This window comes from Diceros bicornis, chromosome 33 (assembly GCF_020826845.1).
Source record: "Diceros bicornis minor isolate mBicDic1 chromosome 33, mDicBic1.mat.cur, whole genome shotgun sequence".
NCBI classification, from domain to species: domain Eukaryota; kingdom Metazoa; phylum Chordata; class Mammalia; order Perissodactyla; family Rhinocerotidae; genus Diceros; species Diceros bicornis.
The window spans coordinates 10670947-10686929 of NC_080772.1; positions in this window are offsets into that span (position 1 = coordinate 10670947).

Below are 15983 nucleotides of genomic sequence, written 5' to 3' on the forward strand. Positions count from 1 at the left end.
AGGTAGATCATGAGAAGCTTTACGATCTTTATTCTAAGGGTAATGAAAGCCACTGAATGGTTTTAAGCCTAGACTAACATGTTCTGGTTTAGATTTCTAAAACCTTCCTCTGGCTGCATGCAGAAAATGGACTGGAGCACAGCAAGTGTCCAGGGGAAGATGAAGACCAGTCCAGAGGTCATTACAGCCATCTAAACAAGAAGTGATGGTGGTCTGTTAAAAGAAGAGAGAGAGTCAAGATATTTAGAAGATGAAATATGCAGGATGGATATTGATGGATATGGAGGAGCTGGAGGAGGGAGGAAGAGGAGTCCCTTTGGGAGTCACTCCTTTGTTATGTGTTTTTCTTTTCTGTGTGTTATGCCCAGGGCTGCATATGACCAAACAAACGAGCACAGGAAGTAAGTGGCTTACAATCAAGGAAGGAAATATGACATATATTAAAAACAATTGCTAACATTTATTGACACTTAAGTTCTAAGAGCTTTGCATGTATTACCCCATTTGATTCTTAAAATGATCCTAGAAGGATGATACTAAGATTATAAGTTATACTCATTTTATAAATGAGGAAACTGGAATAAAAGAAAGTGAAGTAACCTAGGTGGGTCTCACTCCAGAATTCAGACTCCAACTGTTAAGATGGAAGTGTGCTTAGACTGAGGTGGCATGAAATAGGAAAGAGTTCATTCCAGCTGGAGCAAGGGGCTGAGTGACAGTGAGAAAAGGCTTCATAGGAGAAGAAAACTTTTTGTCCACTCCTGAAAGATTCGAGTGAGCAGGTAGTCCACAGGTTAGACAGTGACATCTGAGCTGAAGGAATCACCGCTGTAGTTCACAAAACGACAGCTGTAAGCAACATTTTTGAGCAATACAACTGGAACAAATGAAAGGCAAAGTGGTAGGAGACAGATTCCCAATTCAATTTACCTCTGATTGCTGTGTATGTTTGCATGAGTCAGAGTCTTTGGTAAATGAAAAACTTCTTGAAGATTAATGAGGTTGACTACAGTAGCAGTGAACCAGGAGCCAGAGGTCTAAATAATCTTCTTCACTGTGGTTTAAATAACATCAGGAGAAAGATGAGAAGAGGACAATTATTCAGGTAAATATGACATGAGATAGTAACCGCCACATTAGGTCATATTAATTTGCCATTCTAAGGACTGGAAAAGTCCAAAAGAGTAGTGAACAGTTTGCAAATTCACTTCATTAGACCATATTAGTTTACCAACTATCTCCTGCACACTTGCAGTCATTAGCCTGGCTCTATAGAGCCCAGTGAACGTTGTAGTACCATTTGGAAAGGATTCAATTATTTATTAAGTTCCACAAATTTCTCCCCTGATGGTATTAACAGCATTTAGTGATATGGAATCGAGGTGCACAAAAGAAGTTAATTCGAAGGAATAATGACATGAAAGACATTCAACCTGGCTTCCTCCTCCATTGACTATCCCATCATCCTTTTCCCAATACTATAGTTTTGGGGAAGACTCTCCTCCCATCCATCTAAACCTGTTGCAGTCTAGTTTTTAACACTCTACTGTCGCCTCTTACTGAAGGATACCAGGGACCTGCAAACTGCCAAGTAGAAAGGGCTCTCTCAGATAGGGCTCATTTGGTTTGAATTCTTTGACATACTATTCCCTAGCTTCCTGTCTCCTCAAATTCAAGTCATCGCCTCTGGAGATGATCCCTGACCTTCACTCTAAAGCAGCCTTCAGGCTCTGTCTCAAGGGCCATATCATGGCTTTCGTAGGCCCTGGACACTTTTGCCTTTGTGGCCCTTATCTCTATAAAAGCATACAGTCATGCATCACTTAACGACGGGAATAAGCTCTGAGAAACGCGTCTTCAGGCGATTTTGTTGTTGTACGAACATCATAGAGTGTACTTATACACACCTAGATGGTATAGCCTATTACACACCTAGGCTATACGGTTTAGCCTATTGCTTCTAGGCCACAAATCTGTACAGCATGTTACTGTACTGAATACTGTATGCAATTGTAACACAATGGTAAGTATTCGTGTATCTAAACATATTTAAACATAGAAAAAGTACAGTTAAAATATGGTATAAAAGATAAAAAATAGTACACTTGTATAGGGCAATTATCATGAACGGAATTTGCAAGACTGGAAGTTGCTCTGGGTGAGTCAGCGAGGGAGTGGTGAGGGAATGTGAAGGCCTAGGAGATGACTGTACACTACTCTAGGCTTTATCAACGCTGGACACTTAGGCTACACTAAATTTATTAAAAATTTTTTTCTTTCTTCAATAATAAATTAACCTTAGTTTACTGTAACATTTTTACTTTCTAAAATTTTTAACTTTTCTTAACTTTTTCACTCTTTTGTAATAACAGCTAAAAACACAAACACATTGTACAGCTGTACAAAAATATTTTCTCTCTTTGTATCTTTATTCTACAAGCTTTTTTCTATTTTTAAAATTTTTTATTTTTTTTACTTTTTAAACTATTTTGTTAAAAACTAAGACACAGGGAATGACGTCAGCATCATGGCGGAGTGAGCTTTCCCGTGAACTCTTCTCCCGACAAGATACAACAAAAGGAACAGTCACAGACCAACAACGGAATCCCAGACAGTGAAAAGCTAGAGCGGAAAGATCCACACTGCTGCACATCTGAGAGCGGAATGTGCTGGGCCCCCGGAGGAAGTGGGGAGAGGTAAGGAGAACTCCTCTCCCTCCCCATCAGATCAGCGATCCCGGTAGGCGCGGCTCCCAGAGAGTGGGGAGGGGCAGCCCTCAACGGGGAAAATGTAGCTCTTCGGGTTCTCTCAGCCAGTGGGAAACTCCCGCACAGAGCACTCAGAAGAGCCACAGGGCTACCATCAACATCTGAGCACCCCAGAGAGCGGATAAAGAGGGGCAAATGAGAAGCCTCCCACATCAGGGACCCAGGGGGCAAAAGAGAGCTCCCCCCTCCCCGCAAACCGGATCCTGCATCTCAACCGACCAGACCAGACCTAGTGATCCGCAGCAGACCAGACCAAGAGATCTGCGACAGACCAGACCAAGTGATCCGTGGCAGACCTGATCAAACGACCGAACCCATGGATCGCAGTGGGAAAAAAACAAAAAACAAAAAACAAAACTGCGGATCACAGCAGAAAAACCGGGGCAGAGCGCAGGGGGCTTAGACTACACAGCCCTTTACCACCAGACAGTGGCAGCAGGTGGAAATTGCAACCAGAGATTTCCAGGATGAGGAAAAACAAAACCAACACAGGAACCACAATGCAAAAATATATGAAATCACCAGACCAGAAACAAAATGACAAGCACCCAGAAATCAACCCTGAAGACACAGAAATCCATAAACTAAATGACAGAGATTTCAAAATAGCTATCATAAAAACACTCAACGAAATACGAGACAACACAGACAAACAATTCAATGAGATTAGGAGTTTCTTCACAAAAGAGATTGAAATCATAAAGAAAAACCAATCAGTGCTGATGGAGATGAAGAACACAATGGAGGAGATAAAGGAGAATCTGGAATCTTTAAAGAACAGAGCTGACAATATAGAGGAAAGAATTAGCACTTTAGAGGATAGGAATACAGATATACTCCAGATGGAAGAGGAGAGAGAACTAAAAAGAAATGAAGAAAGACTCCGAGAAATATCTGACTCTATTAGAAAATGTAACATAAGAATTATAGGTATTCCTGAGGGAGAAGAGAGGGAAAGAGGAACAGAGAGCCTATTCAAGGAAATAATAGCTGAGAAGTTCCCAAATCTGGGGAAGGAGCAGGAAATACCAGTAAGCGAAGCCAACAGGACACCTATATATATTAATAGACAAAGGCCTTCACCACAACACCTAGTGGTAAGGCTAGCCAAGGTCAACGACAAAGAAACAATATTAAGGGCAGCTAGACAAAAACAAAAAATAACGTACAAAGGAACTCCCATCAGGCTCTCAGCGGATTTCTCAACAGAAACTTTATAGGCTAGAAGAGACTGGAATGATATATTCAAAATACTGAAAGACAAAAACTTTCAGCCAAGAATACTCTATCCAGCAAAAATATCCTTCAAATATGATGGAGAAATAGTAACTCTCTCAGATAAACAAAAGGTAAGGGAGTCCATGGCCACGAGACTCCCACTACAAGAAATACTCAACAAGACCCTCAGGCCTGAAAAAAGAAGAGAAAGGGAACACAAAGCTTGGAGGAAGGAGAAAAGTAGGTAGACAAACTCAGAAAAATAGTAGATCTTTACCGGAATAGATTAACAACCACTTAAATACTAAATTCAAAGATCAAAGAAAGAAACTCACCAAAAATAAATTTAACCTCATCACTGTAAACACACAGCCACAACACAAGATAGAATAAGGTATAACAAGAACAACTTAGAAGGGGAAGAGGAAAGTGATTGAATTGACTTAGTATAAGGAAATAGGAGGCCATCAGATATCGGACTATCTCATACACAAGATTTTTTGCCCAAACCTCAAGGTAACCACTAAACAAATAATCAAAACAAAACCACATATGATAAGCAAAGAGAAAACTAGAAGAGTCATAAGACAGAACAACCAAACTGAATTGGCAGTCCAAAACAAATGGGACAAGAAACAAAGGAAATGCAAAAGAACCAGAAAATAAGTGACAAAACAGCAAAATTAAGCCCTCATATATCAATAATTACCCTAAATGTAAATGGATTGAACTCTCCAATCAAAAGATACAGAGTGGCAGGATGGATTAAAAAGCAAGACCCAACAATATGCTGCCTTCAGGAAACACATCTTAGCACTAAAGACAAGCACAAGCTCAGAGTGAAAGGATGGAAGACAATACTCCAAGCTAATGGCAAACAAAAGAAAGCAGGTGTTGCCATACTCATATCAGACAAAGTAGATTTCAAGATAAAACAGGTTAAGAAAGACAAAGAAGGGAAATATATAATGATAAAAGGGGCACTCCATCAAGAAGACATATCACTTATAAATATATATGCACCCAACATAGGGGCACCAATGTACATAAAGCAACTATTAACAAACCTAAAAGGAGAAATCAACAACAACACAATAATTGTAGGGGATCTTAACACCCCACTTACAACAATGGATAGATCATCCAGACAAAAAGTCAATAAAGAAATAGTAGACTTAAATGAAAAACTGGACGAGATGGACCTAGTAGACATATACAGAGCACTCCATCCAAAAACAGCTGACGACACATTCTTCTCAAGTGCACATGGAACATTCTCTAGGATAGACCATGTGTTGGGAAACAAAGCAAGCCTCAATAAATTTAAGAAGATTGAAATCATAACAAGCATCTTTTCAGACCATAAGGCTATGAAACTGGAAATGAACCATGAAAAAAAAACTGGGAAAGTGACAAAAATGTGGAGATTAAACAACATGCTACTGAACAACCAATGGGTCATTGATGAAATTAAAGGAGAAATCAAAAACTATCTGGAAACAAACGAAAATGATAATATGCCATATCAAACCATATGGGATGCAGCAAAAGCGGTCCTGAGAGGGAAACTCATAGCGATACAAGCCCACCATAACAAACAAGAAAAAGCCCAAATAGGCAACATTAAATTACACCTAACAGAACTAGAAAAAGAAGAACAAACAAAGCCCAAAGCCAGCAGAAGGAGAGAAATAATAAAAATCAGAGCAGAAATAAATGAAATGGAGACCAAAAAAACAGTAGAAAGGATTAATGAAACAAAGAGTTGGTTCTTCGAGAAGATAAACAAAATCGACAAACCCTTAGCCAGGCTTACTAAGAAAAAAAGAGAAAAGGCTCAATTAAATAAAATTAGAAATGAAAGAGGAGAAATTACAACGGATACCATGGAAATACAGAGGATTATAAGAGAATACTATGAGAAATTATATGCCAACAAATTGGACAATCTAGAAGAAATGGATAAATTCTTAGACTTATACAACCTCCCAAAATTGAACCAAGAAGAAATGGAGAATCTGAATAGACCAATAACAAGTAAAGAGATTGAAATAGTAATCAAAAACCTCCCAAAAAATAAAAGTCCAGGACCAGATGGCTTCTCCAGTGAATTTTACCAAACATTCAAAGAAGATTTAATACCCATCCTTCTCAAACTATTCCAAAAAATAGAGGAAGATGGAACACTTCCTAAATCATTCTACGAGGCCAACATCACCCTGATACCAAAACCAGACAAAGACAATACAAAGAAAGAAAATTACAGGCCAATATCGCTGATGAACATTGATGAAAAATCCTCAACAAAATATTGGCAAACCAAATACAACAACACATTAAAAAGATCATACTCCATGATCAAGTGGGATTTATACCAGGGACGCAGGGATGGTTCAACATCCGCAAATCAATCAATGTGATACATCACATCAACAAAACAAAGAATAAAAACCACATGATCATCTCAATAGACGCAGAGAAGGCATTTGACAAGATACAACATCCATTTATGATAAAAACTCTCAATAAAATGGGAATAGAAGGAAAATACCTCAACATAATAAAGGCCATATATGACAAACCCACAGCCAACATCATACTCAACAGGGAAAGACTGAAAGCCATTCCTCTGAGAACAGGAATGAGGCAGGGCTGCCACTCTCACCACTCCTGTTCAACATAGTACTGGAGGTTTTGGCCAGAGCAATTAGGCAAGAAAAAGGAATAAAAGGAATCCAAATAGGTAACGAAGAAGTGAAACTCTCACTATTTGCAGATGACATGATTGTATATATAGAAAACCCTAAAGAATCTGTTGGAAAACTATTAGAAACAATCAACAACTACAGCAAAGTTGCAGGGTACAAAATCAATATACAAAAATCAGTTGCATTTCTGTATGCTAATAATGAACTAACAGAAAGAGAGCTCAAAAAGATAATACCATTTACAATTGCATCAAAAATAACAAAATACCTAGGAATAAATCTTACCAAGGAGGTGAAGGACCTACACAATGAGAACTACAAGACATTATTGAAAGAAATCCATGATGACATAAAGAAATGGAAAGATATCCCATGCACATGGATTGGAAGAATAAACATAGTTAAAATGTCTATATTACCTAAAGCAATCTACAGATTCAATGCAATCCCAATCAGAATCCCAATGACATTCTTCACGGAAATAGAAAAAAGAATACTAAAATTTATATGGGGCAACAAAAGACCCCGAATAGCTAAAGAAATCCTAAGAAAAAAGAACAAAGCAGGAGGCATCACAATCCCTGACTTCAAAACATACTACAAAGCAATAGTAATCAAAACAGCATGGTACTGGTACAAAAACAGACACACGGATCAATGGAACAGAATTGAAAGCCCAGAAATAACCCAACACATATACGGACAGCTAATTTTCGACAAAGGTGCTAAGAACATACAATGGAGAAAGGAAAGTCTCTTCAATAAATGGTGTTGGGAAAACTGGACAGCCACATGCAAAAGAATGAAAGTGGACCATGTGCTATCGCCATTCACAAAAATTAACTCAAAATGGATCAAAGACCTGAAGGTGAGACCTGAAACTATAAAACTCATAGAATAAAATATAGGCAACACACTATTTGACATTGGTTTTAAAGGAATCTTTTCGGATGACATGCCTACCCAGACTAGGGAAACTAAAGAAAAAATAAACAAGTGGAACTTTATCAGATTAAAGAGCTTTTATAAGACTAATGAAACCAGAATCAAGATGAACAGACAACCAACCAGCTGGGAGAGAATATTTGCAAAACATACATCTGACAAGGGGCTGATCTCCATAATATATAAAGAACTCACACAACTGAACAACCAAAAAACAAACAACCTGATCAAAAAATGGGCAGAGGAAATGAAGAGACACTTCTCCAAGGAAGATATACAGATGGCCAATAGGCACATGAAAAGATGCTCAACATCACTAATCATCAGGGAAATGCAAATCAAAACAACACTAAGATACCACCTCACACCCGTTAGAATGGCTATAATCACCAAGACAAAAAACAACAAACGTTGGAGAGGATGTGGAGAAACAGGAACCCTCATACACAGCTGGTGGGAATGCAAATTGGTGCAGCCTCTATGGAAAATGGTATGGAGATTCCTCAAAGAATTAAAAATAGAGATGCCCTATGATCCAGCCATCCCCCTACTGGGAATCTATCCAACGAACCTGAAATCAACAATCCAAAGAGGCTTGTGCACCCCTATGTTCATTGCAGCATTATTCAGCATAGCCAAGAAGTGGAAGCAACCTAAGTGTCCCTCGACTGACAATTGGATTAGGAAAATGTGGTATATATATATACAATGGAATACTACTCAGCCATAAAAAAAGACAAAATCGTCCCATTTGCAACAACATGGATGGGCCTGGAGCGTATTATGTTAAGTGAAATAAGCCAGAAAGAGAAAGACAAGCACTGTATAATCTCACTCATATGTGGAATATAAACCAACACATGGACAGAGAAAACTGTACTGTGGTTACCAGGGGCAGTGGGGGTGGGGGGTGGGCACAAGCGGTGAAGGGAGTCATATATATGGTGATGGACAAACAAAAATGTACAACCCAAAAATTTCACAATGTTAGAAACCATTAAAACATCAATAAAAAAAAACCAAAAAACAAAAAACTAAGACACAAACACACACATTAGCCTCGGCCTACACAGGGTCGGGATCATCAGTATCACCATCTTCCACCTCCATGTCTTGTCCCTCTGGAAGGTCTTCAGGGTCAATAACACGCATGGAGCTGTCGTCTCCTATGATAACAATGCCTTCTTCTGGAACACCTCCTGAAGGACCTGCCTGAGGCTCTTCCTGAGGAGGGGTCACTCTTTTCAGAAATATGTCCACAGTGGTTTGCTTAACTTGTTTCTTTTTTTCATCATTTGCTTGTAAGCAGATAACACACCATAAACATTCCCCTCTATTAATGAAAACCTTTCAGTGTTGGGGTCCATGTTTTCAAACTTTTTAAGGAGCTTGTTGAGATCTGCAAAAGCTTCTGCTAAATCCTTCACTGTGAATTTTGTTGGGGGTTTTTCTTCCTTTTCTTCTTCTGCATTTTTCCTTTTCTCTTGCCTCTTCTTCAGCTGTGCGTTCCTGTTCCAGTTCCAACAACTCCCCATTAGTCAGTTCCTCAGGAACCACCCCTAGGAGCTCCTCACTGTCATCCTCATCCACACCCAGGTTAAAGTTGTTTGCCATCTCAACCACAGCCTTGTGGATTTTTGCAATCTCTTTATCCTTGGCAAATCCTTTGAAGGCATCGATGAACCTCTTGAGTGTCCACTTCCAGATGCCACTCACACACTCTTTGATGACATCACCCCAAGCCCAAGCAAGGCTCTTCTTGCAGTCAGAGATGTTGTAATCCTTCCAGAATTGCATCAGTGTCTTCCTCAATTGTAGCAATAGCCTTGGCAAAGATCCTTTTCAGGTAGTAGGCCTTAAAAACTGCTATAAATCCTTGATTCATTGGTTGAATCAAAAAGGTGGTGTTTGGAGGGAGAAATACCACTTTGATATCGGGATGAAGATCACCGATAAAAGGAGGATGCCCACAAGCATTATTAACAATAAGCAAAATCTTGAAAGATATGTTCTTCTCCAAAGGGTACTTCTCCATTTTGCTGGCATAGCAATTCAGGAGGGCATCTTGGAAGAGGAGCTGGGTCATCCATGACTTCTTACTGCTCCTGTAGTACACTGGCAGTGTGTGCTTATTGATACACTTGAAGCCCTGGAATTCTCACTGTGCCAGACCAGAAAGGGTTACAATTTGTAGCCTGCAACATTGCCCCCAAGCAAGACTGTTATCCTGTGCTTAAAAGGCTTGGAACCTGGCATTGACTTGGCCTCCTTTTGGATGAAAGTCCTCTCAGGCATCCGTTTCCAGAATAGGGAGATTTCATTCATATTGAATATTTGCTCTGGCAAGTAATTTTCCTCCACAATCAGCTTATTTAGAGTTTCCAAAAACTCTTCAGCTGCCTCCACATCAGCACTTACAGACTCACCACTTGCTTTCATATTATGTAATAATTAACAGTTGTTGAATTGTTTAAACCAGCCGGAGCTAGCAGTAAATTCAACAACATGGTCGGGTCCAGCCTTTTCTTTCAACATCACAAACTTTTTGCTTTGGCCGTGATCATCATGGTGCTGAAAGGGAATATGCTTCTGTGTCTGGTCTTCAATCCAGGTCATTAGAAGTTTCTCCACGTGTGATATAGGCCCTCCTTAAATTTTTGTTAGTCTTATTGCCTTCAATAAAGCCGGTCCTCTAACAGCTTCCATCACTTTGTTCTTGTTCTTCAAGATTGTAGCTATGGTGGATTGGGACATGCCTGACCGGTGAGCAATAACCATCACTAATTTTCCACCTTCATAGTCCTTAATCACTTTTAATTTCATTTCCAGGTCAATCACTCAACATGGCTTCTTACTGGCAACATTAGCAGTGGATTTTGTATGCATAGGGGCCATGATGAACAAAACAACACAAGATTAAATCGAGCACAAGTGAAAATGACGCAATCGAGAGACGTGGTTAAGGTAAGATGTGTGAGGCTGCTGCCAGCACAACATGACATACTATTTTGCTGTAAACTTTTTTTATATAAGTAGAAAGAGTATACTCTAAAATAATGATAAAAAATTCAGTATAGTAAATACATAAACCAGTAGCATAGTCATTTATTATTGTTATCAAGTATTATGTACTGTACATAATGGTATGTGCTGTGCTTTTCTATGACTGTCAGTGCAGTAGGTTTGTTTACACCAGCATAACCACAAACACATGAGTAATGCATTGCACTACAATGTTACGATGGCTACAACATCACTTAGGCAATAGGAATTTTTCAGCTTATGGGACCACCACAGGATATGCAATCCATCCTTGACCAGAATGTTGTTATGTGCCACATAGCTGTATTTAAAACCTATATTTTACAACTACGTTGTTATAAAGACGAACACATATTAAACATTGCCTTTGACTTAAAAGTTTATGTTTTTCTTCTGATTTTAAAATAAATTAAAGCACTAGGTGTCAGTCCCGTGACATCAGGAAATCCATTACCTTATTCGCTGCTCTATTCCCAGCACTTAGAAGAATGCCTCGTATATTGTAAAGTCTTAATAAATATTTATTGGATGAATCAGTGAATGAATAACTTTCTTTTTCTTTTTGAGTTTCTTTCCTTGGCTTCTGTGATGACTCCTTTTCAGTCATTCCTTTTTCTCTCCTTTTTTGCCCTCTCTTCTTCCACCTTCCCTTTAAATTTAGTGTTTATTTCTCTCCAGAGTTCCAGGCTCACACTTGCAGTTGCTGGATATTTTCACATGGTTCTCTCCACAGTACCATCTTCTCAACATTTATAAAACAAACTCACCAGCTGCTCTCATTCTCCTTCATATTATTATCATCATCATCATTATCATTATTACTATTATTGGCATCTCCATATGGTAATGCCATTATCATCTTTTGAGTTTCTCATGCCTGGTAGATAGAAGTCATCTTCAGATTCCTCTTCTACTTTATACCAGATTCAATCTGTGCCCAAATTTTGCTAATTCTGCCCTTAACATTTCAGGTACATCTGCTTCATCTTCACATTGCCTCTACCCTTGCCTAGACCTTCAGTAAGACTTGCTAGTACAAGTGCACTAGCCTCCAACCAGTCCCTGGGTCTCTTGTCTTTCCCTTCTTTATTTCAGTAGTCACTTCTTTGTAGAAAATTCTTTGATTAAAGTATTTGGTTGATGCCCATTGCATAAAAAGTAAATCTCAAACCCCTTAATTTGATATTCCACATCTTGGCTCCAACTTAAATGTCGGGCTTTATTCCCACCACTCAAACAGACCTTAGGATCCAGCCACACCTCTCTACTTGACAGTTCCTAAAAACAGATACTATAATTTTCTGCATTCTTTTTTCAAACTACTCTTTCTGCCTAGAGGGACAACCCTCCCCACCCACCCCCAATATATGTACATCTGAATGCTCCACTGAAGCACAAAGCACTAGTGAGTAGCAATTAGATCTTAATTCCATGCCCCTCCCTGGTATGAACACAGGGAGGAGGAAACATATGGAACATATGGAGGAGGAAACTAGTAGATGTTTATTCAGTTGAACTTAAAATGGACAATAGAAAATTAAACATAAAGAGCATTAGTGTTTACCATGATATCATATTTTATATCAAAAGATGACAATTTTAACTTTTTAAGAAGAGTAAAAGCAATAACCAAACAGCAATAGTCAATTCGGGTAAATCTACTTACATCAGTATAATTCTAAGCTTTACAACCATTTAGCATGACAAACTCAGGCAAAGCTAATTTCAACCTGGATGAATCTTTCCATTACAGAGCTTTAATCTAATCAACCAGAGTAAATTAATCAGAAACATCTGCCTTGTCTCAAGAAATGCCTTGATCACTAAACCAGCTTTAATGAGACAAGCAACTAATTATATTATCCCTCTAATACAAGACAAGGAAAGGTTAGGGTACAGGAGGAATGATGTGCTTTCGTGTAAGAAAACACAGATTACATGCAATGATGATTCAACCATCTAAGGATTTGGAGATGACCTTTATAATAAAAGGCTTGACATATTTCTCATTTTGTTAAACTCAAATTTTTCTTATTTTTTTGTTTTAAAAAAAGAATTTTTGTGGAAATTTTGGACAGCACAAGCAAGTAAAGCTAAGAAAATAAGAATAATAATAATCCCACTACCCAGAGAAAATCACTGCTTACATTTTGTTGTAGAAATTTCCAATCATTGTTTTGTTTTGTTTTTCCCTTTGTGTGTGTGTGTGCATGTGCGTGTGATGTGAAGTGTGTGTTATGTGTGGGGTGAGTGTGTGTTGTGTGTGCATGCATGTGTAAGGTCAGATATTCTTCTGCGTATAACAGAATTTAGATCATAATGTACGTAGTATTTTTAACTTCCTTATTATTTTTGACAATATGCCACACACATCTTCCCATGCCATTAAATATTTTTCTATAACATTAGTTTTAACAGCTAAATAGTAATGCATCTCATTATCGTGCTATACTCAGAATGTTTTCAGTCTTTTACTATTACAAATAGTGTTCGAAAAGAGCCTTGCACCTTATTTTATATATACACTACTCTTTTTTTATTTCCTTAAGGTAAATTGCTATGTCTGGACTTGCAGGACCAGTGATGTACAAAATATCGTCTTCTAATAAGTATGGTCAAACTCCTCACAAGATCTCTTACATCAAATTACACCGACATTGGCATTCTATGGGTATGTCCATGTTCTCACAACCTTATAAAAAATGGATAGTAATATATTTTACTGGTAATACTGAGTTATTTAATATGCTTATTCATCATTTGTATTTTTTCTTTTATGAGCTTATTTGCATATCATTTGAACATTTTTCAACTGGAAACGTTTTTCTTTTCCTTTCGATTTTGAGGAGCTCTTCATATTCTTTTTATTACAAAATACATCAAATAAAGTATAAAGACTAACATAAAACACATTTGAATTTACCATCTAGCTTTATTAAATCTCAAGAATTTGCCATACTTATTCTAGTCTTTTTTATTTTTTCAGGCCATAATACATTCCCTATAAAGTGCAACCTTTGTTCACCTCCACTCTGAGACAATCACTTCTTCCCCTCTGAAGGGAGTCATATTACTTCCTTTGATCTCATGTACTTTTGATGTTATTACTACAGTTGTAGGTATTCATATACTTAAAGTTTAGACTGATTATATATATATATATATATATATATATATATATGTATACATATATATATATATATAAAATCACTGGTGGGTTTGACTCATTAGTGTGTAACAAGATTTTGCATCTATATTTGTAAATGAAATTAGTTTATACAAATCAACCACTTTCATTTTCTGGTTTTGGTATTAAGCTTATACTAATCTCATAATTAAGTTGGCTGTGTTTCCTACCCTTTTCTCTATAAAATATTTTGTTTAAGAAATGGATTATCCGTTCTTTGAAGTTTTGACAAAAATTTACCTATTTCTTTTATAGTTATATCCATCTATCATCATTCAAAATATTATTTATTTATCCTTTTTTTCTCCTTTCCTTGATAATATTTTCTAGAAGTTCTTCCAGTTTATTTGGGATATTATCTTTTTATCTGTCCTGTATGTTACAAATATTTTTTCTAACTTGTCACTCAAGCATCAATTTTGTTTATGGTGTTTTTTATTATAAGAAGAAGAATTTTTGTTTATTTACATTTGTTCATTTTTAAATATTTATATATCCTCTAGTATTTTTTTTTTAATTTAAATATTTAGTATACTTAGATATTTTTAAACTTTTAGTTTATATGGGAAATTGGTGCTCTTGGCTAACTTTTTTCCCAAATGTGTTGCCAGTTTTCTAACATTAATTATTGAATTTTTACTCCACTAATTTGAAAAGCCAGTTTACTCTTTCCTAAATTCTATTTATTTTTGGTTCTACATCTATTTGAATTCACAGATCTGTCCCATTGCTTTATTATGTTATATTTTATAATATGTTTTTCAATGGAAGGAAAATGATCCCTTGCCCTATTTTCTTCTTTCTTTAAAATTGTGTAGTCTTTTCTTTCAGACTCACGCTAAAATCATTTTTGTCTTCCAACCAAATTTTGTTTTAGAACTTAATCCAATTTGCATTAAATACATTGAATAAAAAGGATTCAGAGTAACATTTTTATAGTATTAAGTTTTCACATTCAGGAAAGCAATCTGTCTTTTCCATTCATTCAAATTTTCTTTTTTGTTCATTAGTAAAGTTTTGTTGTTTTTTTAATAAAGTTTTCTGTTAAATTTACCCATGCGTATTTGATGTTTTTTCAACTACTGGGAATGGAATTGTGTCTTTCGTTTGTTTGTTTTCACCCATTTTCATATGCGTTCTAGGTACCTGTTTTCTTTCAGGAAAATTTTAAACAAATTGCAAATAATTATTGACATACATTCCCCAGCCTGATTAAATTACTTGAAATTGATCTTTTAGCACACAGTGCTAAAATTTAGCCATTTTTCGTTTTCAAGTAGCTTTGTGACTTTGCTAAGGATCCCCACCCAGCTGGGTCTTGGGGCGCCTGGTGTGCTTGGCCTTTGGTTACGGCTTTGGTTACGGCTTTCCCAGCCCCTCAGTTCAAATTTAGCTCCACATTCAGTTCTACTGTGTTCTCAGTACTATATCAAATGGTTCTACTTGCCTTATCATATCTTATCTTATCTTATCTTATCTTATCAATAGTCCTGTGAGGCTGGAAATATTTTTATCACTGGACAAGAGCAATCTATGGTTCAGGAGTATTTCCGGGTCAGATACTCTTCCTGTCACATGAGATAATTTGGCAATTTCATTCATTGTTTCAAAGAATCAGCAGACAGCATAAAGGGTATCTTGAGTTCTTTCATGGGATTAAGCCTAGCTTTATGCAGCTAATTTACTACCATGAGAGACTTGGGAGTTAGGGAATCTAAACTCAGTGTCTGTGCTTGCAGAAAATATGCACCATAAATATTCCCACTGAACAACGGCATGTAGGTCCAGACCATTATGAGGTCTCTTAGTCAATTCTGAACAATTGGCATTCTGTTCCCAATTATACTATTTGTTTATTGAATAAATAAGCATTAAAGTCTGTTGGTCTTCAATAAGAACTATTCTTATATTCATAAGTGGCAAATTATACTTGTATATTCTCTTTTTTCTCTGAAGTTAATTGCTAAGTGAATGTGATTTGAATCTATTTTTTAAGAACACTGCTTTCTGTGAATCATATTTTAATAGGAATCACCAGAGCCCGACCTTTAAGGGCTTGAAGAACTAATCATTAGTTTAGAAATAAAGAAGCTAAAATATCATAAATTCATGAAC